We start from the raw sequence: 24,583 nt of genomic DNA on the forward strand, positions 1-24,583 counted from the left end.
TGCCTTATATGGAGAGATGATCCATCCTCTTCCAGGTCAGCTCTTTGATTCATGAGCTCTGACCATAATTGGGTGGTGCTGTAGATGTGGGATGTGAATTCTTGCATTTTTACCTTTATAAAATGTAACTCAATGAAAGAGATTAACTGAATGGGAAAGCTGCCACTGTACTCATGAAAGCTTGTTTCCTCTTTTGGGCTCAGCAAAAACAACAGCAAGGTCCAAGTCATTTGATCACAATTATGTGTAGTAATTTCTCTGAAGTTATTTTCTCATTGTGCTTCAGAAAAAAAACAATAGAACAGGGGTAAAGGGGACAATTTACAGCTGGTTTTAGTAATTCATTTTAGCATTCATATGCAACAGAAAATCTCCATTTGAGCTCAGAGGTTGAAAGCTATTTCATAGCAAAAGGAAGCAACTTGTTTGCACTGGTTTCTTAATACAGAATTCTTAAAGCAGCAGAAACTCTATTAGTAAACATGAAATAAATACAAATATATTGAGGGAATTTGGGAAATGCAGTTTGTGAATGAGTCTATATGAGGAGACATGAAACCCGTAGTATTTGGGTGGAGATTATTCCTTAGGCTGCAAACTGCCTTTAGGTCCATGCACTTCTCTCATCTGCAAGTACAAAGGAGTCTGTGCACAGAGGAGGAGAGAAATGTGGCCCTTTATGATGAGTGAATTGAGAGCTTGAGTACACATAAGCACTTTTCTATTAGCACAACCCAAGACCAAAGGTATTGCAAATTAATTGAGCAAATTGTACAGTTGGCATGTCTGTTCTTACATGAATCAAAAGGAGAAATTGGGCAGAGCCGCTTTTAGGAAGAAAAGAAAAACATATGTTAGTTATTGTATTGAGAGGATGTTTTTATGAGAAAAGGGGATGCTGCTTCATTAATAACTGACATGTCACACCAATTCTGGTAGGTCTGATAGATTAAATATGAACCTCTCATTATTCAAGCAGCTGAAATGTATTGGCTGCTTTACCCACCTAATATTTATTCCTTGCACAGTATAACTACAAAATTGACATCTTCTTTTAAAATTATTTGGCTGTAATAAATATAAAACTTTCACTGCTGATGTAAGGCATTGCTAGCTGGCATAATTTCCTATCCCTTTTTAATTATTCTTGACACTGTGGAGAAACATCTAATATAAATCTGTAATGTGCTCTGATGACAAACTACACGGTTGGAAGACCATGTAATCTCTCCACAATTAATTAAAGTGCACAGAGCTGCTTTTTTTCCACCCTTTTTTTTCCCTTATTTTCCACCCCCCCAGCAACCACATGCCACTGACTGGCTCAAATATCGTTGCTGTCAGCTGTAAAAAATTAAGATCCAAACCCTTAGAAAAGTACTTAAATAAAGAAACCAGATGCGAGGTTACTTTTTTGATATTATGACATACATCTTGGTGGAAGGCACTATTGTTCAACATCTGTAGCTTTACATGCTTAATTACTGACATAGCAAATTTTTTGGCAGTTTATTTCCACAAGTATCTGTCACTTCTGCAAATCCTTTATTGAAAATTGAACGATGCCAATCAGTGTGAATAGTTCACCAGCACGCCTAGAGCAATGAAATTAAGGAGGATTTGGCTGCTGTTTGTTCAATGGGCTTAGCCTTTTGTTTTTGAATGGGTGTGAACCTGCTTCAGAAGAGCTTCAGCTCTGTGCTAAAAGCACTTAGCAGTCCTGTAAGGCTTGTGGACACATGGAGTCGATCAAATGCAAATTAGTAACAATTTTTAGGCCACATAATAATGTTCTTGTAACATTTATTGACTGTAATAATACTGTGACTGGAAGACAGGTTAATAAAAAAGTGTTTGTTAAATATTATTCTAGCACCATATGACTTTTGGTGAAGTCTATAGCCACAGGAAACCAGGAAACTGCAGGTGCAGGTTAATTTGCAAGATAGTAGCAAAAGTTTAGAACTATTAATTAACATTACATAAGAAAGAATTTCATAAACACAGTCCTTTTTTTATTGATATAACAGTATGAAAAAAAATCACCTCCAATTTATTATTTAACATGGCTTTTTTGATAGAAATGTCTGAAATGCATTAATGTGCTTTCTGCTGTTTCTGCAACAATAGAATGAAAAGGATGATATGCTGGGGTCTGGTTTTCCTACTCACCTGGCAGGTGTATTTTGATCAACAAAGCAGAATGTTTTGGGGTCACAGTTAGTCAGAAAAAACCCCTGTGCTTCATTACAGGGCTTCATTACATTCAGTTAGGGTTGTTTTATTATTAAAAAGCTTTTCAAGCATCACAAGATAAATGGTTGTGGTTGTAAGTGGGACCTTTTGTGGGTGGAAGGTGCAGCTGCTGTGACGAGCAGGGCCTTTCGCATCTCCAGCACTGCTGCCCTGAGCTTGCAGCTCGTTCTTTGTGCACTTTGGGACTGGCTGTAGGGCAGATGTCCCAACAGCTGATCTCCTCAGGATCAGCAGCTCCATAGCTCTGGCGTTGTGTGACCCCACTATCTCAGCTGATTGGGCTGTACTCAGGTGCACTAGAAGGTCTTTAGTTCTGTCATGTTTTGGGGAGGTTTCTCCTTACAGAATAGTGTCAGTGTTCTCTTAACTCACAACTCAACTTTTGAGTCACATGTCACCTTAGGCCACCATTCACTCACTCCTCACAGGTGATATAAATCAGTAGGATTACAGTCCATTTCCTTGCTGCGTGGTGATTTTTAAAAAGAAATTACTGCTATTGCTAGAGACAGAGGGTTGTTTTTTTTTTTTGCTACAAGACAGTTGGCGCAGCTAGAACCTAAACTACACTACATGTTTCTCTTGGAGAAGAAACTCCCTTTTAGTGAACTGTATGTACTGATTCATCAGCTCTCTGATTCAGCTTACAGTGCTTCCACTAAAAAGTTTTTAAGAATAGAGCAATCAAAACTACAGAGCAGTTCCTATATGGGGAATATGGATGCAATGTGGTGGTGTAAATCCATATGAAATTGATACAAACAATAAACTTTTCTATGATGGTTATTTTTGCTGTGTTTGTAAAAATATTTCATGTTCTGTCAAGGGGTTTAGTGTATTCTCAATAATAAACATTTTTTTGAATCATCTTATTTGGATTTATATACAGCATAATCATGTTATTTATACTTATATTATAGTTGAGTAATTTGAAACTGTGTTACAAACTATGGATCAAATGTCACTATCAAATACCTCCAAGAAATCCCATTAGTTTCACCCATTTTAGTGGGCTGTAACTGAGAGCATGTAGAGATCCAGATAAATGTGTTCACATGCAAGACAGTCTTGCAAGCATTTGAGGCCTGGACACAGCACCCAGAGTGCAGAGCAGACAGGGGGGACTTCTCCCTGCAGAAATTAGGAATAGACCATAAAACCTGCGCATTAAAATCATTCCAGTTTGGGCAAAATCAACATTCTACGGGCACAGGAATTGCCAGGGGATTTTAGTGACCACAAATGGTTGGGAACTTGGTTTTACATCTCATCTGACCAATAGTTTATGACACGCTGTGGTTTTTGCTTTTCTGTAACAACATGTTTAAAGAATTTGGCTTGCAACACCTCTGAGGCACGGGTTAGCTCACAGTAATGCATACTTTGATGTGTCTTATTGTTAAATTATATAGTGAGTACAATATTTCATTTTATTTAATACAAATCATTTTTATTTACTTAAAAGGAGCAAGCTGTCTTATTATATGTGTTTGGCTTAGAAACAAAGGAATGATATTCTTTTAAGAGGTGTTTTACGTTTTATGGTTACTGAGAGAATAAATGGCCTTTTAATAGGCATTTATATAAGTGGGATCCATGTCTCCACTCCATTATATATTTTCAAATAATTAAAAGTGCTATACAAATGCTATATGATAGCTTTAAAAAAAAAAAAAAGAAAACCCATGTGGTTTATGATATCAGGAAAATAATCCTGTTTCTTGGGAAGGGGAGAGGCAGAAAGGTTTATTAGGGTAATTTAATTTCTACTGATGCTACAAACATGCATGGGATGGGGATGTGGGAGTTCAAATGTAGAGGCTGCCTGCGTTGTTCCCTATGGTGACCTGTTCTTCATTGAGACAGTCAATTGACACAGACGCCAGTGCATTTATTACTGAGTCTACTGTAAATGAGGCTTTCAGTCCTGCCAGGGATAGATGTTTTTCCTGTGCTCACCACTATCACACATCACGCTTCGAGGACGAGGGAAAACGAACTTTTAAAACAATAATATCAAACAACTTGGGAAAAAAATGTTAAATATTACCATATGAAGAACTGATTAAATTTGTATGGGTTTCTTTCAGTAAAAATTGATATGTGATGAAACACAGTGCAGCTGGATAACTTGTTTTGGCTAACGCTCCAGTGTTCTCTGATCTCTTTACCCAGCTCTATATAAAAAAGAAACCATATCAGCATCCTTGTTCCTGTTGTACAGGCTCTGACATAAATGCCCCCTTTTGGTTTGCCCCATACCATCTGGACTGTAAAAAACCTAACATGAGTTTGCCAGCAAGGTAGTTTATCTGCATATCTTCTTCATATTCAGATCTACCCTCAAATATCACTTTTTTCAGTCTACTTATTGCAGTTTTCATGCATTTAATTTGTAAAAACTACTTTGCATTGCTATTCCAAATCCATCAGTGCTGGAGAACCAAGGAGCAGATTCTGCTCATGTTTTCTTTGCAGTGTAGCCCAGAGAAAAGTTTGTTCTGGTAGCTGGGAACCAAAGATTAGGTCTTATATTCAGACATTGTCTTGTTCAGTCCCCCAGACTTCATGAGGTCTTACACACAGTCATTAATTAGTGAAAATGCCACAGTCTTTAGGTACCTTTTCCTGTTTCATTGCAATACAATTTTTTTTTACTTGTTTGTGCATATACTGGCTTTATTATTGTGGTATTTTTTTGTGTGCTGAAGAAATTTAGGAGCACTTCTTCCCTGAGGATAATGTGTTGAAAAAGTCAGCTCATTTTTAAATGGGCATAAAAGCTCTATAAAAGTAATAAACTTCTGCTTGTCAATATCAGAGGTTATTTTAAAATTCATATTCCTTATGAATATTCCTCAGCACCTGAAATGCAGGATTGTGAGTTTAAGCTAGTTTGCTTACTTTAAATTCCTTTATTCACCAAATGTCCTTATATTGCAGGCTTTTTGGCTGGCTCAGGAAGATCAGACTTCCTGCTCATTGATGTAAATAGAATTTTTCTTTTATTTTGGGAGTGGCAGGGGGTTGCTACAAAGTTTAATTTTCCATTTTGTTAACTAAGAACATATGCCAAGGGTCTTGGACTCTCTGAAGTACTGACTGACATAAAATATAATGGCAATCCAGCGAGGTCTGGGGCTGAAAAATTTTGGATATTGTCCCACTAGATACTGGAAGACTGCAGATTTTTTTAACTGGGATAGATAGGATGGGTAATTTGCTCTTCACTTTGGCACACTCTGTTTAATTGCAACTACAGCAGAGCAAAGCCATCTGCTAAAGTGATCAAGGTCGTAGGTTTTGAGTTATGAACATTAGAGTAAGTCATAGATGCAGTTCTTCTTGTCATTTCTTGTGGTGGAACCCCACGGAGAGATTCCCCTCCGTGCTCTGGAGTGGTTGTCGCTGTTGTTTGCTCAGTGCCAGCCCCGTGCTGCTGCAGCTGCCACCACGCTGTGCTGCTTCTGCTCGCTCTGCTTGCACTGTTGTTCCTACCTCTTCCATATTTTTCAAGGGTCTCTGGTGCAACCCGGTGTTGGAAAACAGGAAAAAAACAAAGGAAAGTTTCCTAACCAAATTACGAACATCTGGAGCTACAAGATTTTCCACACTTTGTAACAACAAAGCTGTTTTAGCCATTTTAATCAGATTTTCTGCCTTTGATGCTATCACAACATTCTTTGCTTAGGAAAAGTTTGTGCCTGTGGCATCCTTGGACTGTCCATGAGGACTGCAAAAGGAATGATTCCTCTGTTCTTGTGTTTTTCTCTGCTCATCACTCTCTGTTGGCTTTCAAACTGCTCTTTTTTCTCAACATAAACTTGCTTTGTAAACATCTCCACAGATTTCTTTTTTTCTATATTCACAATGGAAAAAGCTTCCCTGAGAAGAAAAAAAATCTATAGGGCCCTCAACAGAGAATTAAATAAGAATGGGAATTTATATCCCAGAAAGAATTTGCTGGATTTAAAAGGAGATATCTGCAGTTCATATACTATTAACACACTAATTCTAAAGCAAGCTTTCCATTTCTATTAATTCAATTCTCAGTAAATGCTAATGAACTTTTATAATAAATTGGATACATTTTTAAGTGAGGAGGGCTTATTATTATTTGTTGAATGGCAGGACAGAAAAGATTGCAATGTACTTTTATCCCCAAAACACTAAGAGCAGAATTCTGACATTCTGATGATGTTCTCATTGTGTTCAGCCTTCCTGAACATGATGGTTATAAAAGGATATTAAACCTCCTTTTTTGTCACTGCAATGCACAATTATACTTGTGGATTGTCTATGCCTAGAGCTCATCCTCTGTAAATGAGAAATGTTACAGAACCAACTTTTATTGTCCAAAGTCCTAACCATGGACAGGAAGGCTGATATTCTGAGAGGAGCAATCATTAATTTCTACTTTTTGAACAAAATTCTGATGCAGTTGTAGCCATTTTCTGTACACATAAAGAAAGATCATGGCCTTTTATGTCCTTTAATACTTGCTTGTTTCATTTTTCTGTCTTACCACTGCTACCATAGCTCTCTTTCAGTTCATAGCAGTTAATGTTATATTTGTGTTGCCAGTTTAACCTTCTACGGTAAGGAGTATATCAGCCATAAGATTACAGAAATGGCTGTAAAATTCAGGTGAAAGGTTCATCTAGTTCAGCAATCCAGTGTGAACTGTGCCTAGTTTTGAAAGAGTGGAGAGAGGATGCTTGAAGGCAAAAACTGGTTTTCCACATCTCAAACTTATCGGACATTTGTTGTATTGGCATAACAAAGTGGGAGTTTAATCTGTTGAAATGCAGTAAAAATGTTTAAAATAACTTAAAAATTCATGTACCACTCTGTGCCCATAATTTAATTCAGATGTGTGTGTATTAATTCTGATTTCAGCATAGTTTGATGTATATGCTAAGTTATGACTGACAACCTAAAATTGGAATTTCAGTTTGTACAAAGAAAAACAAATTATTTAATTTGTACAGAATGCTTATATGAGTTCTGTGATACCTTGTTCACACAGAGGACTACTACACATTCTCTGTAGTAAGGTTCACTCTTTAAATTTATAGGTTGAAAAATAGACTTTATGAATTCAGTAAATTTTGCAAGGTGCAGTTGCTTCTTTCCATAAGAGATTTTTCTGATCTGTAAACTCTAGAACCAAAACAATTTCAGAAAATGTTCAATTTTTAGACTCTTCTAGAATACCTTTTACATTTTTCCTTTAATTAGCATCAGTCCCTAAGTGTGACTCATTGGAAAGAGCTGATTTAAAAATGGTGTATTTGTGGTCCTTAAGGTCTGAGAAGTGGCTACTGCCTGAGCTTTGTAGCTACTGCCTTGTTTTAGTTGTAAAATACTAATTCTGACATGATACAGAGACAGCAGAAATGGCCAAGAGAAGGTAGAATCAGCTAAAACAATGGAAAACAAGTGCAAGGGAGCAGTAAAATATTTATTTCTTCTATCAGGTCAAAGTCTTGTCCATCTGCTCTTAATTTACTGTCATTCAGACCTTGGATCTTTCATTGCTGTTGGGCCACACAATGAATCAAATCCTGTTTCCTCATTCCCACCATTTTAAGTTACGTTCCTAGGAAATGGAATTGTGCAGTTTCTTGCCTCTCTTCGTGACAGCTGGAGGAAAGGGATGAGGTGAAGAGAGGAAGCTGGCAGTGTAGACCTTTCACTTGGGACTTACCTGGGTCCCTCACTTTGGCTTGCAAAGTGTTGAGGTTTTCTATGTCTTTGACAGCCTTCAGGTGAGGACTTTCTGTGGCCATGGCATTCTCTCTTTATTTGGATACAACTGTGAGGAATGTCTTATTTTTGCTAGATGCTATCCAGTGTTTTAATGGTATTTCATGGAAAAAAAGGTGAAAATGTTCTATTGCTGAATAGAAAAAGAAAACCCAGATGGCTTGATTCATGAGTTACTTAGCTGTCCTCTTCCAATAAAGTCAAAATTACATGAAAACCTTGGAGTATCCCTTCTCAGATTTTATTTGATTATTTCAATATGCCTGATTTTTTTATTTCAATGATGTTGAATTAAGGATATATATAGTTAGGAAAGAATTTTAAATAAAGTTTAGGCTCAAAAAGACTCCAAGTTCATGGATCTGTTTAAAGGTTAACTGCTTTTCATAAGATGGGAGAGGAATTTGGTATGAAGTGACAGAAGTCTGGGTATGAGGCTTGTTCTAAAGATATGAAGCTGCAGTCACTGCTCTGTTGTGTTCTCCAAGTGTCTGTGCATCAGAATTTGCAATTGCTGCAACTTTAGACTGCCCATACTTCATGTGCACTGGTTAGGCAAAGTGTAGATAAAACTAAGACAGACTTCAGATACTTCTGGATGACAAAGGGAGATTTTGGCAGATGGTATTCAGGTCTGCTTGTTTATGTTTGACTTCAGCTTATAATTACGTCTGAGGCCATTATCTGACAACTTTAGTTTAAAACTGTCAGTTTTAAAGTACAGATATCTTGGTGGGCAAAATTGTGGACCACATCACCCCACAGTCCAATCCCATTTGACACAAAATAAAGGCTGCAGAGCAAGGAAATACTTTAATCTCTTGTATTATGTACTGCAGTGAAGTACCAGCAATTGTAAAATTACCACTTTTCTGGTGAATGTCTGTAGCAGACTTCTTTTCCCCCAAAAAAAGCACATTGAGATGTTATTGTCTCAACTCTCAGAAGAGCTTTCCAAATTAATTTTAAGAATCTAAGCAATTAATTTACTTACTATGTTACATTTATGTAAGCTATTAAATGTAAATGCTTCACTTTCAAGGGAAACCTAAATCATTTGTACATTGTGGTGTAATCATTTTCCATCAGGATCAGAAGAGTTTCCAGCGAGTCTTTCTCCCACACAGTCAGTATGCAGCCCCTCTTCTTACACATCCTGGTGTGGGTTTTTCCATGAGCACTTTTTGCTCTTTAGTTATTTGTTGTAATTATCAAGTTCATTTTTCACTAATAGATGTGATTAAGTATATTTAGCACTGTGTAATGAGTTTTCTGCCTGGTTGCATTCTGGCTAATAAGGAATTCCTTAGAGTCTCTTCTGACAGCTGCTGTGGATCCCAGGTTTGTGCTGCCACAAGAGACCTCTTCCATGAATTGCTAACATTAGAGAAATTAACTCGGTTAGACTAACCATAAAATCTGGGCTGAAATTTGATTACTAATAGATCTTGTGCTAGCTTTCAGCAGCACTGATATTGTGGTGTTCTCCTGCACGGAAAGACCCACAAAAAATCATCACAATTCAAAAATACTTTTGCATTCACACATAGTGAGTATGTAAACTTCTTTGTGAAGGCCGCAATGATTAAAAAAAAAAGAAGGTTGAAAATAATGCTGCCAATAATTGTTCAGTGTTCTTGTTACAGTAGCTTTGTTGTTTTTTTTTTTTTTTTTAAGCTCTTACGATCCATCTGCTAACTTACCGGTCTATGGATAATGGTTTTGTTATCCATACTACTTCCTATTATTATACCAGCTCCCAAATTTGTGAGGCTGAAAATGATGGGAGCAATCTGTACTTGGTGATGCAGCGCTGTGGCTGAGTTGCTTAGCAACAGTGGCTGCAGTCCCTGCGCCCGCTCTCCGGAAGGGGGATACAGAGACAGGGAGATGGAATAAAGGAATAAATACACCTTCAGCAGCACTGGCTTGAGGAGGGAAGGGTGAAGGCTGGAAGTTATTTTTTTGCCAAGTGACAGTGAGTGTGGGAAAAGTCTTCTCTAGACAGACTGAAAAAGGGAAAAAATGGAAAGTGGTCACTTGACTTTCTGAATTACTGGAAGAGAACGAAAATCCAACAGTAAATTTTTCTTACTAAGCAAGGGTTTTCTTGCTAACTGTGAGCCTGTGCTGTATTATGAGGTCTTTTCTACTGTGGTGCATAATTGTTACAGAAAATGCGTAATCATAACCATGTGTCTTCTATTTATCACTACAATTGAGTACCAAATTCATGGAGAATAGGGATTGAAAATTAATGCCAAGTACCTCTTAAATTCCCTGCTGGTATGTTAATTACATAAAGACTGTTCATAATAGGGTTAGTGGTAATGTAATAAATATGGATGGGTCTACAGTTTTAAATTCTTTTGAGATCTCAACAACTCTACATTTAGGATCACACAGTATTAATTGCTAGGAACCTATATTTCAATCCTCTTCTGGTTTCCAGTCAAATATTTTACAAAGACTTGTGTGATTACTGGAGTATCACAGTGTTCAGTGTTATTTTCAGTTCTGTATATCCCACAGCCTCAAGCCTTTGGAAATCATCTGTGCTTGAAGCCTCTCTGTAGAGTGAGGTATCACTTTGCTATGATATTTAGTACAAAATATCAGCCTCTAGGAAGCATAAAATGTAGAAGGGAGTAGGAAGTAAGTTGATGCAGATATACCCAAGTTTGTTAAGGGGCTCTTATCTGCAGTCACCAGCATCACACGGGATTTTTCCAAGTGCTGGTTGTTGCTGCTAGTCAGTGCTGCTTTGCAATTAGTGTTGGAGCACCTCGATGAGGTGGATATATAGGAACTAAGAACAGATAACATAAATGCAAACAAAGAAATTTCAGTCTTTTAACCTCCTTTGTACTTGTTTATTTCTGAACTGACTCTTGAGCAGGCAAGCAAAACGGGGTTGCTCTTTTTAGTTTCTTTACAGGAATAATATGCCCAGAAATTTAAAGATCTAATTATTAAAAATTTTGTATTGCTTCACTTCCATATTTTGCAAATGGTGCTGCACTCATCATAAGCTTGGTCCTAAAATTCATCATAAGAAAGACACTGCTTATCATAAAAGCAGAGGTTTTGATCTGAGTGGGAGTCTGTGGGCTCATTTTTAGAAGGTCAGATTGATAGACAATATCTCACAGTCTAGATAGTGACTCTATCAAACTAATTCTTAAACACATAGTAGTACAATGAATTATTCCTGTCTTGGAAGTATGGTTTATGACCTTTCTGCCCCAGGTATTATTGCTGATTATTATCTGAGAATGGGTAGTAGCATGCTTTTTGTTTCATTGGGTTTTGTGGTTGATTTGAGGGTTTTTTATTTTAACTCAGTTTTGTTTTTTAAGCAAATCTATTTTATGAGCCCCTTAATGCAGCAGATTTATGATAAAATAAATTTATCTTATGGCATGGTAATAAAGAAATGCCCTTCACCTTCCTTTTCTCCTAGAGGTTATTGTTTAAACTCATGCTGTACAGATTAATATTTCTGTGGCCTTTTATTTTCCTTTTTTTTTAATGACAATTTTCAGAAAAGTGTGAGGATTTTAGAATATTTAATTTATTTTGCAAAATCTACACTTGCTAATTGCCAGCTTTTCAAAAACAAAATGATAGAATTCTTCATACAAGGCTGCATAAAAGATGGACCTATTTTGTATATAGAATATTGCCTGTCCTTTAGATCTATGTGTTTTGCTTATGGAATAAACCAAAGTAGGAGAGATAAACTAATATTTTGTATAAGCTCAGCCAGACAATACACATGATAAAGATGTTTCATCTTCTTATGTATGCAGAAAATATGAAAAATTGTAGTTTACACATATTTTCTCAATTCAAGTGTAAAATTGGGCCCCCAGATTGCCCTGGGCCACGGTGGTTGTGTTAAAGAAGCACTATTTACCTAGCAGCTGAGTGAAAAATGATCAGAATATTAGACTCATCTAGGCCACATTAAGAAGCCATTGCATTTCCCGACTATTTTATGCTATCTCAATATGAAAACAGAGCAATTTCAGCTCATATCAGGTTATGATCGGCAATTACAGTTGCATAATTCACCTAGTCGTCTCTTTTCAGGGCCTTTATTTTCCCTCTTGGTGACATTCCTGAGAAAGTGCCTGATAAAAATGTCATATATCATCCTGGCTTTAAAACTCGTAAGGGGGTAATCTGCTATGCCTTGCTGAGCCTATATTCATCACTAGATTTTTGACTTGGAGGGGTCATGACACTCATAATTTCCTTTTTGATATTGTCCTCACTAGATATGACAAGGGGCTGTAAAAGCTCCGTTGTAGGCTGTGGTTAAGAGCCGTTCCAGTGGGGCTCATCACCAGCAATAACAGTGCATTACTGGGGATTGTGCAGTACTTGGCCGTTTCGAAGATAATTAGATTTGATGTCAACATTTCTTTATCACCTGCATCCTTTTGTGCATCTGCGTGTCAAGTTGTTATTTCCGGATTTATTAGCACCCTCAGAGCTACTATCTATCTGTCAGCCTGTGTGGTGTTTGTGTTGACAGTTGTAAAGTTAATTACTAGTACTAATGAGCATCGGGCTTTTGGTGGACATGGCATTTTGGGCATTTAAAACTGTAATTAGTTTTTTTTTTTTTCCTTTGTGTACAGCCACAGGAAAAATGCAGAAAAAGAAACTGAAACCGAGCACCCCGACCTCAAATCTCCAATTTGACATTGTTTGCAGTACCTCTAATTCAAAAAACTTAAACAGGCAGTTTGCTTTGTGCTGCATTTTCTTCTCATCATTAACTCTGTGAATATTTGTTTTATCATGCCGTCCAAACCCAGATTGTAAGGGGAAAAAAAAGTTTTTTGATTTTATTAAAAACATGTCCATGTAGTATGTGTATCAGCCTTTGCTTTTTCTGTAACAGTATTTATATTTTAGTCCACAGACAATATAAGTATTGTGGTTAAAAATAAATTTGTAGCAACATCAAAATTAGCCCATCTTTTGATCCTTCTCCTCTTAATATAATAATGTATTAAACCCAGTGAACACATAGACACTTCCTGTTCATTATACAATTGTAAATCCAGAGTAATTTCGGTGAAGTGGGATTAACAGAAATGTAACAGAAAGAAGAATTTTGATACTTATTTGCCTTGCATACATGTTAAATTTCCTATCCTGTAAATCATATTACCAGCTCTTTTATGTGATGTTCCAAGTAACATATAAGTCATAGGATTTAGAATAATGGCACTTATATGTGACATATACTTTATGTAAGTATATTGTTTATTCCAGTGTTGCAACTAAGAACCACTCCCTTGCTGCTGTTTCTATTTGCTTTCTATTTATCATTATCTGCCATTTTGTTAAACAACTACCCTTCCCAGATATAAATCATCTGTAAAAATACTCTGGCTCAGAGAAAATTTTACCCTGGCACTGAAATGATGAGATAACCATTTTCATCTCTTGTTGAAGCATTGAGATTTATTGAGCTTTGATGGGCTACAGACCAGACATCATTCTCTGCTAAACAGACTCCCACTTGCATTTATTCTTATTGCATTTAGCAATTCAAAATGGAGCTCCTGAAATCCCTGCAGAGCCCCTTCGCAGCTTAGGTGGGGCACAGGACGTCAGTGTTATTACTTTATATTAGATAAGGAAGGGACACACACTGAAGCATGTGGTGATTCAGATGATTTTTTTATTTCCGTTTAGCAGTGATGACAGAATGTCATAGTGAAATGACTTCAAAAGTCATTTTTCCCTCTGCCCTGGTTCTGCAGCCTTGTCCCTCGAGGGCACTTCCATTGTACAGTTATATTAATTCTGCTAACTTTCAGACTTCATTGCTGACAATAGGCCTTTTGGCTTTCTCAGACTATTACATTAAATTTCCCATCAAACCATGTCAGCCTCTGAGGTCAGAGATTCCAGGAGAAGCTTTAGATATTTTGCCTTTTGACTTCATGGGCAGGTATTTCTAAATTGCTTTTAGCTTTGTTTTTCCAGTGTCAGAAATCATATTGAACCTATCTGAGAACTCAGACAATAAATGTTTGTCAGGTGAAGGACAAATGGTCCGAGGGGTGGGGAGGGTGTGCAGGGAGAGCCAAACACGTGTTTGTGGGAGCACTCCTGTCCTCAGCTGTGGCAGTGTCAGAGGGGTCAGGTACCCTTGGTCCAGCTGCATTTCTCAAGGCAGCAGTGCCTGACTATGCATTTCACACACACACACAGGGTCATTCTCTTAAATGTCTGTCTTCTTAAAAAAAAAAAAAAAGCTTTTGTTTTATCTCAGTGTACTTTTAATGTTGACTAGTTTCACTACTCTGCAGGGTTTTTTGGCATTTTTATAGGAAAATTTGGTGTAACAATCTTCAGTTCACAGCCAGGGAAACTGAGGCATGGAGAGATGAGCTGATGTAGCAAGGTGATGAAGGGACAGAAACATAGGGACTCTCCTTCATGCAGTCCTGTCCACTATCAGTGTCTGGAAACAGTTCCCTTGTGGGTGTTTTGAAGAATTAAAGTGCAGTGGACTTAAAGCAGCTTATTTTCATAAACCATGAAGGTTTATATAAGAATCACCAAAATCTTAGATTGTACTGTGTGACCATTAGGTAGTTTTTAGATTATTGAACAAGCTTTGCTGCTGCTGCAATTTTTCCTCTGTATTTATCAAGATTCTCAGCCTTCTTCAAATAATGCATCAATTGTTTTAACTTGATAGGTTCTTTTATTTTCGCCTTGGAATTATTTTACATTATGAGAGGGGGAAAAAGGTTTTAAACCAGCACTTGTCAAATGAGATTTTAAATTTGTCAAAGATAAACACCCAATGTTGAACTGGATAACACGTTATTTTAAAAAAGGTATTGCTGCGTGCAGAATACAATTAAGTAAAAATGCAACGGAATTATAGGAAAAAAACCCAGGCTTTCATTGATAGAAAATCACATGAAAAAATTAAGGGCACGGGTAGCATATAGAATTCAGAAAAAGTGTGTGCAGAATTTTAGCCACTATTTTGAATTTGTAATAATGGTTTCTATATTTAGAAAACAAGAATTCTGCAGAGTATTCTTCCCCCAAATGTCTATTATTTAATAAAGCAAATTAATAGACTTTTCAAATGAAAATATTTCAGCATGAAAGCAAACTCTGCTCTCTTTTTTTGGTAGTAATTCTAAAGTACCATAATTAGAACTGTCTGAATTCTTAGCTGAGGTTTACATCTGTAGAGGGGAATGTGTGTGCAGAGTAGCAGGGGGTGGCAGGGCTGGAGAAAGATGAGCTGGGGAAGGCAGTGTCGATGTGTTACTACCTGCTTGCAGCCATAAGGCCGGGGAGTCATTTGTGACACTCTGGGGACAATTTTGTCACCCTGACAGTAATGCTGTTATGCACCAACTTGACACACAGGAAGAATCCATAAAGACAGATAAGTAACTGTGAAAGTGGCTGGGGATCAGCCTGAGTGCTACCACTCACCTGCAGTGACAAATAGATAGTCATGAAGGATTGAAAATCCTGCCCAGCACAGAGATGTCAGTCCAAGGCAGAACACTGCGTGGTTACACGGAGGTTGTAGTAAAAATACACATAAGGCACACGCACAGAAGGGCCCCAGGCGTGAGTATGAGAAGGTTAACTACAAAGTATATTAGTTCTTCTTTGTAGCTCTTTTTTCTTAAGAATACTTGATGTCTTTCACAATTGGACCAAATTCTTACATTAATTGCATTTGATTGGGCTAATTCCTTCAATTTTAATGGAAATGGGTATTTGTTAAAGTGGGTATAATGAAAATGAGATTCTGGCCATTGCAATTTTTGTGGGAGCCAATGGGTCTGTTTCCAGGTGTCATTTTTTTAGTAATTATTTTATACCAATAGAGGTCCCCATCTGCAAATCCAATGACGACTTTGTGACTTAAGAAATACATTCTGCTTTTAAAAATACTGTACTTCAACTTTTGCAGTCAACCATAAGTGCTAAAAATCAGTGCCAAACAGTTTACTGTTTCTTATGTTCAAAACTGTGTTAACTCTTACTACAAAAGCATTTCTTTTTGTGGAAAAAAAAAGTGATTTTCAGTTTAAAAAATATTTTATAGAAAACTAATGGTAGTTTTATTGCTTTTTTGGTTTGTTTGTTTAAGACAAAGGGATGTTATCTAACCTTGAAGGCCATTTCTGAATTCAGTCACTCTTCTGTGACTTCTGTTTCATTATTCATGTTTGATAATTTGAAGTTTATTTGTCAGGAAAGAAGTGAGTTACAACCAAAGACAGATGATGTGCTTGAGTTTCTATTTTGTTTACTTTATAATCTCTGCTTTTCTCCTTTTCTTCTCAGTCTAGCCACTGGCTTCCACTTTTAAGGAACTTCCCTTTGTAGACAGTCTCTGAAGTAATTTTGATCCCTGGAAGAGGGACTAAAAAACCTGTCAACCATACATTTCCTTACATCCCACATGCTCTGGATTATTTTCTTTTCCACGTGTTTTCTTTTTTCTTCCAATCTGCAAGTTCTTTGTCATGTGCTGGGCTGCTTCCCGCGCTGGCAGCTTTGAGCAGAGCCTGCAGAGCTCTGGGTGCTCCCTTCAGCACCGAGTGCTGCTGAGCAGGAGCTCAGAGGGAGCAGTGGCTCTGATGCCCAGCCCCAAGTGCCCGTCCCAACCTCCTTGCTGAACTTCCACACATCACAGGCACGTCTCCCATTGAACTGTTTCATTCATACATTTCCAGGGTTTTTTTTATTCTTTGCCTCTTTGGAGCAGTGTTGGGCACAGACTGGTTTGTGCAAGGTGTGGCGTGGTGTGTTTGGCCTCCTCCCCACATGATCTCCTCCAGTCACCCTTTTGTTGAGCTGCTCTGCCATGAGCATTTTGTCCTCTTGATAATGCCCTCTTCTGGAGACCCTGAAGAATAAGAGTTTGGGTTAGCTGGGGAATCAGTCCCAGTGATGAAAAGTCACATAATGAGCTTTTGTGCAGTAAGATACACTGGTCATCATTATCAGCACTTTCAAAATATTTAGCAAATACCTAGCTGATTTCTTCATGGCTATATTTTATTTGAAGCATGGATAAAATAAACCTAATAAACCAAAATGGCAAAACCTGCTTTCTCCCTTGCTCTTGCCCCATCTCAAGTTCCTTGAACATCACAGAATGCTTTTTAGGCTTAAGTCAAAATATCTCTACCCTGCTGGAGGTTATCCCTTACATTCCTGCACTGTTTTATTTTTTGTTTTGTTATTTTCTTTCCTTTTGCCCACCCCTTGTGATAGGGTATCTGTTCAGTCAAGCCTTCCATGGCTTGCAGGTCTTCTCTTGTGCACGACCAGCCTGGAGAAGTGGTTCATTTTCTTTACATGCTTCCTTCTTGTCCAAGGCTATAACAAGTGTTGCATTTGTTAAGAGTCATGTGTAGCCACTTTAGCCTAGTGTAAGACTTTTTTCTGATTTTTTTTCTAGTTGTTACAGAAATTCGGAGTACCTAGAGAACAGTTTTACTGTAAGAAATGTCTCAGGAGAAAAAGGAGTTTATAAATTTGGGTTAAATAGATGTTAGTTTATCTCACAACTTGCTGAGATGGTGTCATCCTCCCTGTTCAGGCCTGGCCTGACCCCCAGGTACACATTTTCAGCTTCTTTAAAACCATTTCTAATGTGTCTTCATATCCTATTATTGAGCAGGTAGGGTTTATATTTCCATTCCAATCCTCAACAGTAAAACCTTTTTAAAGAAATCAAGATTCACGTCTTATTCAAGTATAGGAATTATTTAATAAAGATGCAGTAAATACTGTGAAATTTTTATGGTAAGAATTAGCACAGCAGTATCTTAACTCCCCATTTCACCATCTTTTTGCTGAGTCAGAATCATTTGAGCTAATCAAAATTAAGGTCAAACACTTCTTCACCAAAAAGTGCAATTTTCACAAAGCTAAAACTTCCCATGATAAATGTCTCTGTTTTAGTCAAACAAAATTGGTTTAATTTTTGAGTTTGAGCTAAAGTTCAGGATTTTGGCTATTCAAAAAAGGAATTAATTTTGTGGCACTTGAAATTGCCTTCTAGAAGGGTAGATCAAAATCACCTTTCATTCAGTTTGTTCAGCTTATTGGCAAAAAATAGGCATCTTTAATGTTTTTTGTACTTTATAAGATAAAGCTGTGAAATGGCCTGCAGGAGTTAAATGACTGCTGAATAAATTATGGCAGATGTCACCTCATCCCACCAGGGATGTCAGCTATAGCGTGAACGTGAATGTCAAGCTCACCTGCCACAAGTCTCACCAAGTTGAACATCACCACAAAGAAAACAGCCCAATGTTCTGATGGGCACACCAAAAACCAAGTGTTCAGCTCAGTTTTGAGTGTTCAGATTGAGTTTTGCAATTTGGAATTATTTGGCCATTATTTGATAAAATAAGTGCAATGTATAAAAAAAGTAATGGAAATTTCAAACTTTCCTCTGGCATGGAGATTTGCGGTTTCACTCAGCTTATGTGCAATATGCCATTGGCAAAGCAATTCCATTCTATAGTCAATTGCTCCTGTTGGTTGAACTGAATGCTAATGCAGGAGCTTTTCTCTCATTCAAAGCATATTAGTCAGAACCCAGAGAGAAAGAGGATACTGCCAAAAGGGGTCTTGCATTGACAATAAAACTAACTTTGGAGTTCATCTCTCCCATTTCCATTCTAATTTTAGCTCTGATTTGGGTAAGGAAAATACAGTTGTCTCCTATCACCACCTAGGAATTCCTTTAAAAAAAGTTTGTTTTATGTTTTACTTCTCTTTTTGTAGTGCCTCTACCCAGAAGGTACATAATTACTTCAGTGCTTATGTTTTGAATGGTATTAAACAGTAGTTGTGCTTTACTACCTCATGGATTTGCACAGGGTATTGGAAGACATTTTTTAATACTGTTCCATGCACTTATGAAAAACTTGAGTGTATTAATTCAAAGGATTGGAAACATTGCTTAGCTAAGATCTTTTTATTACTGAAGTCTGAATTTGACAATGAATACTTCTTCAGATTGGACTGGAAACGAGTAGAATGGTGTGGTCATTTGTCATCAAGAGATTGAAAATGATAGCCTTAGATAACCTGAAATTCAGTATTTGTGCTGATTGCTACATCTCCCTTTGTTAACTGTGCTTATTCTGTATTTCCTTGGTGATTTCAAGCAGACTGCTCACACTTTTTTATTTTCTTCTTTAAAAAAAAAGGTAAATCTGTTTAGAAGATCCATACTAAACTCATAGGTCCAGTGCTTTGGCTGGTACACATTCTTCAGGCACAGTTTAAATTGAGCTGATGGCAAAACAGTGCAATCCAGGAAAAGCATCTCATCTTTGACTGATTTGATCCCAAACAGGGCATGTTTACTGTGCTCCACTGACTGCCATGACACTATGTAAATTTATGCCATTTAATGTCACTTTCAAGGTTACTATAAAATCTAAATGGAGAAAAAAATGTAGGTTGCACCCTCCCTGGAAAGGCAATGTTAGTAATTTTGTGGCAGGAGACTTACAAGGCTAGATAGTTTTTCATGGCAATCCACATTTTTGCCTTTTCTACACAAGGAAATACTACCTTGAGCCATTGTGCTTTGTCATCTGCTGCAAAGCTCAGTATCCAAATTTTTTACTGCCCATGCTAATGTAGGATTTTTCCAGAAAGGAAGAAGCGTAAATTCGAATCAGGAGAATCTGGATTGTATTTGTTTCTACACTTGCTGACCCTTTGATACTTCAAGCTGCTTTTTCAAACATCTTAAGCATTTTCTGAAAGACACCTCAAATCATATTTTTTTATTTGGGTGGGTTTATAGTCATTGTCTAAAGAGGATATCAGTGGGGTCACAAGTGACAAGGGTAGCAGAGTTGCTATATTTTTTTTTTGTAAAATGTGCATATTTGATATGTTGGTTACTATAGGCCTGCTATAGGCTTACTATATTTCCTGATTAGTAAAGGAGTTATCTGTGAAATGTTTATTCTAAGAATGCCTGTGTCCAAAGGAGGGAATGGAAGGAAAGATGGATTTATAGACGTTTGGTCAGAGGGATCCATGTTTGCTCCAAGCCAGTAGGACATGGGATAGCTGACAATTCAGGAAAAGTACTGTCCACTAAACAAGCAATGGGAACACAAGGAATTATTTTGCAGGAATTTTTAGTGGGAATTGAAGTTAGGAAACACTACATGTGTTCTACTGAAGAGAAGGCTGGAGATGTGCACAGAAGCAGGAAAGTCAGAGTGTTACAAGAAGGGCTCACAGAGGTCAAACCATCCATTACAAACTGAATAGATTGTAAATAATGCACGTAGGTCACAGACATATCTTTTTTCCAGTGATTAATTATGCAAATCTGGTATTCTGTCTCAGGTCAGATCTCTGACCATGTAGTTTGCTCCATTTTTTGTGGAAAATTTCTGAGTTTTACCCTCTTCTCTCTTAAAGGAGCTACTAGAAGAGTTTCAGAACTTTCAAGCTTCATTTTTTGCTAATTTATTTCAAGCAAAGTGCCTTTTATGGGCTTATCTACTATTTTTTTGCATTAAAACACAAACAGAACTCAACCAACTTGAACAGGTTGAATACCACATCTGTGCAGAAGATATCAACACACTTATTTATGGCTCAAAGAAACTGAGTCTAAATTAAAGCAGCTATTGCTATAGAATGGATAAGCAGCCATTATGAATTATCCATAATTACAGCGATTTCCTAAACTAATAAACCTGCTAAATCTTTTTTGCAAAGGTTAGTTTACACAGTGCATATAAAATCCGCATGTGCTACGCATCAACCACCAGCTGTCTGACTGTGTGTTGCTATTGCAGCGAGTGTTCACATAAATTTTATGTTGGTTATATTAACAGTCAGTCCATATCACTACCCACAGATGCCAGTAGACATAAAAATTGCTCTCCAGTGAGCCTAAATATCCCTAGAAGCTAGTTGTGTCTAATGTTCCATGTAGTATTTGTACGTGAAAGCAGCAGATTGAAAAGTTATTTACAGATGAATATTTCAATCGAGTTAGTTCATATTGGCCTACTTAGGCTTCTTTGCTGGTTTATTTGTATGCTAAATAATTCACTAAAGGTTCTTGTTTACTTTCAAAAGTAGTTTCTATGAAATGCAAACAACAGAGCCAACTTTAGGTGCTCTAAAGGCTAAGCAGCCCTGTTTTAAATGCAGGTCAGAGCTACAGACAGCATCTTGCAGATGGGCTGTCACTTGCAGTTTTACCCTTTTAGTTGCTGGGTCTTTAAAGAATTTACTGGGATTTGATGCTTTAATGTAAATATTTTGCAATAATGGGTTTTTTTTTTCTTACTCAAGCCTTTTCTGTGGACATATGTGATGTCCTTGAGGATCTTCCCATTAAGCAGACAGAGCTGCCGTGTTGTGGGCTAGTTGGATGGATTCCTGACAGTGCACAGGACTAGCAGGTGCAGTAGAGATGTGATTCCTCCTGCTATAGGACATAAATACATTTTCATATGAATGCCTGTGGTTTAATGTTTGCATACCATTTGTTGTATACTTTGATTTCTTGATTGATCAGAGCACTGGACAAATGCAGTCATTGTCTGTGCCTTTACTGAGATGCAGGAACTTAGCAACACTCCTAACACAGCACTGTCTACATCACAGTGTTCATCTGTTTGCTAACTTTTTTATTTTATAATATTGATTTTATCATTTTTACTGTTTGTAGTAGGAGTTGCTTTATTGATATTTACTCAACCCCTCTTTGTGCAAGCGCTGTGGAATACTTTGTTGCAGGTATTGACAGACATTTGCTGGTTGCTTCACCAGCATCAGCTTATTTCACCCAAATGGTATTCAGATGCTGTAATTGTTTCTTGCTATTGATTTTAGATTGCATTTATAACATGCTTCCAGAGACCATGGCACACATGCTGAGTCTGGCTATAGCTTTAGTTCAGCCTTGTCCACAAGAATCTAAATCACGTGTATTAAAATTGCAACACCATAATGTTTTAAGTTTTGATTTGCTTTTCAACGATCTCTCAAGAAGGATGGAGACCAGTCAGTTCCTGATAGATTGGGAAGGAATATCTCACTGCTTCCTAAAAAATTCTGTACTATTAATGAATATTCTGCCATAATACTAGGGGTTATGTACTGTCAATGCTGATCTGTTTTTCTACTGTCATTGCTCAGGCATAGGTTTGCAAAGACATTTAAAAGTGGGTTATTTTGTTGCCTGCATGTTCTACCATTTGTAAAATGAGGACTTTTGGGCAAATAATATCTTCAGCAATTACTCCGGATGGGTGTTGACTGCAGCATGCCTTATGAAAGAGTTTCCTTAAGGAATGTGTGATTTCACTTTACTTATGCTCAAGTCCCACTCAGTCTTTCCACTGAAGTCTTTATTAATAAGTTGACTTGCCAAAGTGCCATAGAGGCACAGGCCTTTAGTGGCATTCCCCAGGAGATGAAAACCCCAAATAGCAATTAAAAATGGTTTCACTAGGAAATACCCAAGGATGAAGGAGAAGCTTACAATATTACCTAAGAATGTTAACCACTAAAACATGCATAACATGTCTAGTGACTTTTATCTATTACATTTTTATTTATTTATTAGCCAGACAACAGCAGACCAGAATGACAAGTTTAGATAAAATTTGGAAACTTGGCATAACCTTCTGAAAAATCAGAGCAAATATAGGTGCTATACAGCATAGGAAAATTTCTTCTCCTGTGACTCTAATGTATGAGATGGCTCCTGATTTATTACTCATTTAACGGGTGGTGCATTTTGCACGGCAACTCCTGTGTTCCCATGGTGGTATAACTTTATGTATCTATAGAAAATCTCTTTGAAGAACTGAATAATATCTTTTAAAATTAATTTGCATACTTGTTTTTGAAAACTGAATTGCATTTTAATAAAAGTTTGATACATTAAATACAGTTAAAAAGAGATTCCCTAGGAAGGTTCATGAGTGTTTGTACTAAAAAGTACAGATTGGTACAATTGAGCAGAATTGAAAATTTCACTTGCATTAAGAAAAATTTAAAAATAAGCATTTCATAAACATGCAAGAGTGTGTGTTTATGTTGAGGGAAACTTCATTACATGGGGAGTTAGTTTTCCCAAAAGATGAGTTGAACATTGTTGGTATTAAAAGACAAAAACGATTTGCCAGGATATCAGCAATCAAATGAAGTCCTCATGTGATTGCATCAAATAGAAAACTTAGCCCCACTGTGTTGTCTGTGAGTAAAGACAAATCAGCAGCTCTTCTACAGCAGACAGGCAAGGAAAAAAGCCATTACAAAATATCAGTGAACATGTCATGAAACATCAGTAGTTTGCAGAAGCTGTCCCATTTGTCAGTGGTGCCCTAGTTGCTTAGAATACATGCATTGAAGAAAAAATTCTGTGTAATTTTTATATGTGAAAAAAAACCTGAATTCATTCCAACTCATCGAGAAACACAAGTGTTATGAAAGGAATTAAAATGCATGCTTTGTATTTAGATAAGAATGTAAATGTTTTGCAAGTGTACTAAATATTTGGAAATGCAGCATTTTCGTGTAGAGAAACTGTGGCATCTTCAGACTGATTCTCAGCTTTCTGCTTCCTGAGAGCTTTTCCTGAATTCAGGGGAGGTTTCCTTTGGGCAAGGAGCTCAGGACTGGGCTCTGTCATCTTCAGTTAATTGGGCAGAAATCTGCAAATGGCAGTGTTTGAAAGAAGTGTGTGTATGAAGGCAGACAGGCATCCTGCAACAACTAATTCAGCCACACAGCACATCTTTGAACTGTCTAAGGCACAGCTAACTGTTTACATGCTACCAACAAGAGTAAATAGTCTGAACAGAAGGAAGAGACAGAGTTGCTGTGAATAAAGAAAAAGATTACAAGACAGCCCATCTGCTAGAGAGTACCTGTCACCTCCAGTTACAAGCTGGAGGCAGCCCTACCTCAGAGCAACTAGAGAGACCAGTTTATTATTCAAACAGGAGAGAGGGAGAAGCTAACTTAGACCTCCACATTCTGTCTCAAAATATCAGTGTCAAAATATCAGTTTCAGGGAATTTTGTGGACAGAATAGTGAGGATGAGTTGAGTCTAAACACTAACAAAAAACCAGCTAAAAGAACTGCTTCAGCAGAGCTAAATGGCTCTCCTGGCTAATAGCTATGCAGGGGCTTGAACACCCTGGCTCTGAGGTGTAAACAAGAATTCTGCCAAGAAATGTACTACTGGCTAAAAGGATAAGAATTATATTAACAGCTAAGGCAATCTTGTTAACCTTAAGAATCCTGATTATAGTAATTTAAAAAGCAATCACCTGGTTGTCATTGTACTGCAAGCCTGACAAAGGCAATTTTAGAGGGCCTTAAACCACATAATTTCCTTTTCTCTTTGGAATACCTATTGGTTTTGTATCTATATAATATAGCAGGGATTGGAATTCCTATTGTCTTTGGAAGCCTATTCTTGTTGTCTGCAGCCAGGTCAAGTTTCCCTCCTTCTAT

At 37.3% G+C, this 24,583-nt stretch overlaps 1 protein-coding gene across 6 annotated transcripts in view; it reads left to right on the forward strand.

Annotated features, from left to right (window-relative positions):
- Positions 1-24,583, forward strand: part of FTO (FTO alpha-ketoglutarate dependent dioxygenase) — a 226,295-nt gene that overhangs the window by 168,264 nt on the left and 33,448 nt on the right. The window contains exon 10 of one of the 6 annotated variants that reach the window (XR_014957895.1): positions 21,403-21,512. The exons of the other annotated variants lie outside the window; for them this stretch is intronic. The gene's annotated coding sequence lies outside the window, so the exon portion shown is untranslated. The remainder of the gene's footprint in view (positions 1-21,402; positions 21,513-24,583) is intronic. 6 annotated transcript variants of the gene reach the window in all.

This window comes from Lonchura striata, chromosome 11 (genome assembly GCF_050655825.1).
Source record: "Lonchura striata isolate lonStrDom1 chromosome 11, ASM5065582v1, whole genome shotgun sequence".
Classification (NCBI taxonomy): domain Eukaryota; kingdom Metazoa; phylum Chordata; class Aves; order Passeriformes; family Estrildidae; genus Lonchura; species Lonchura striata.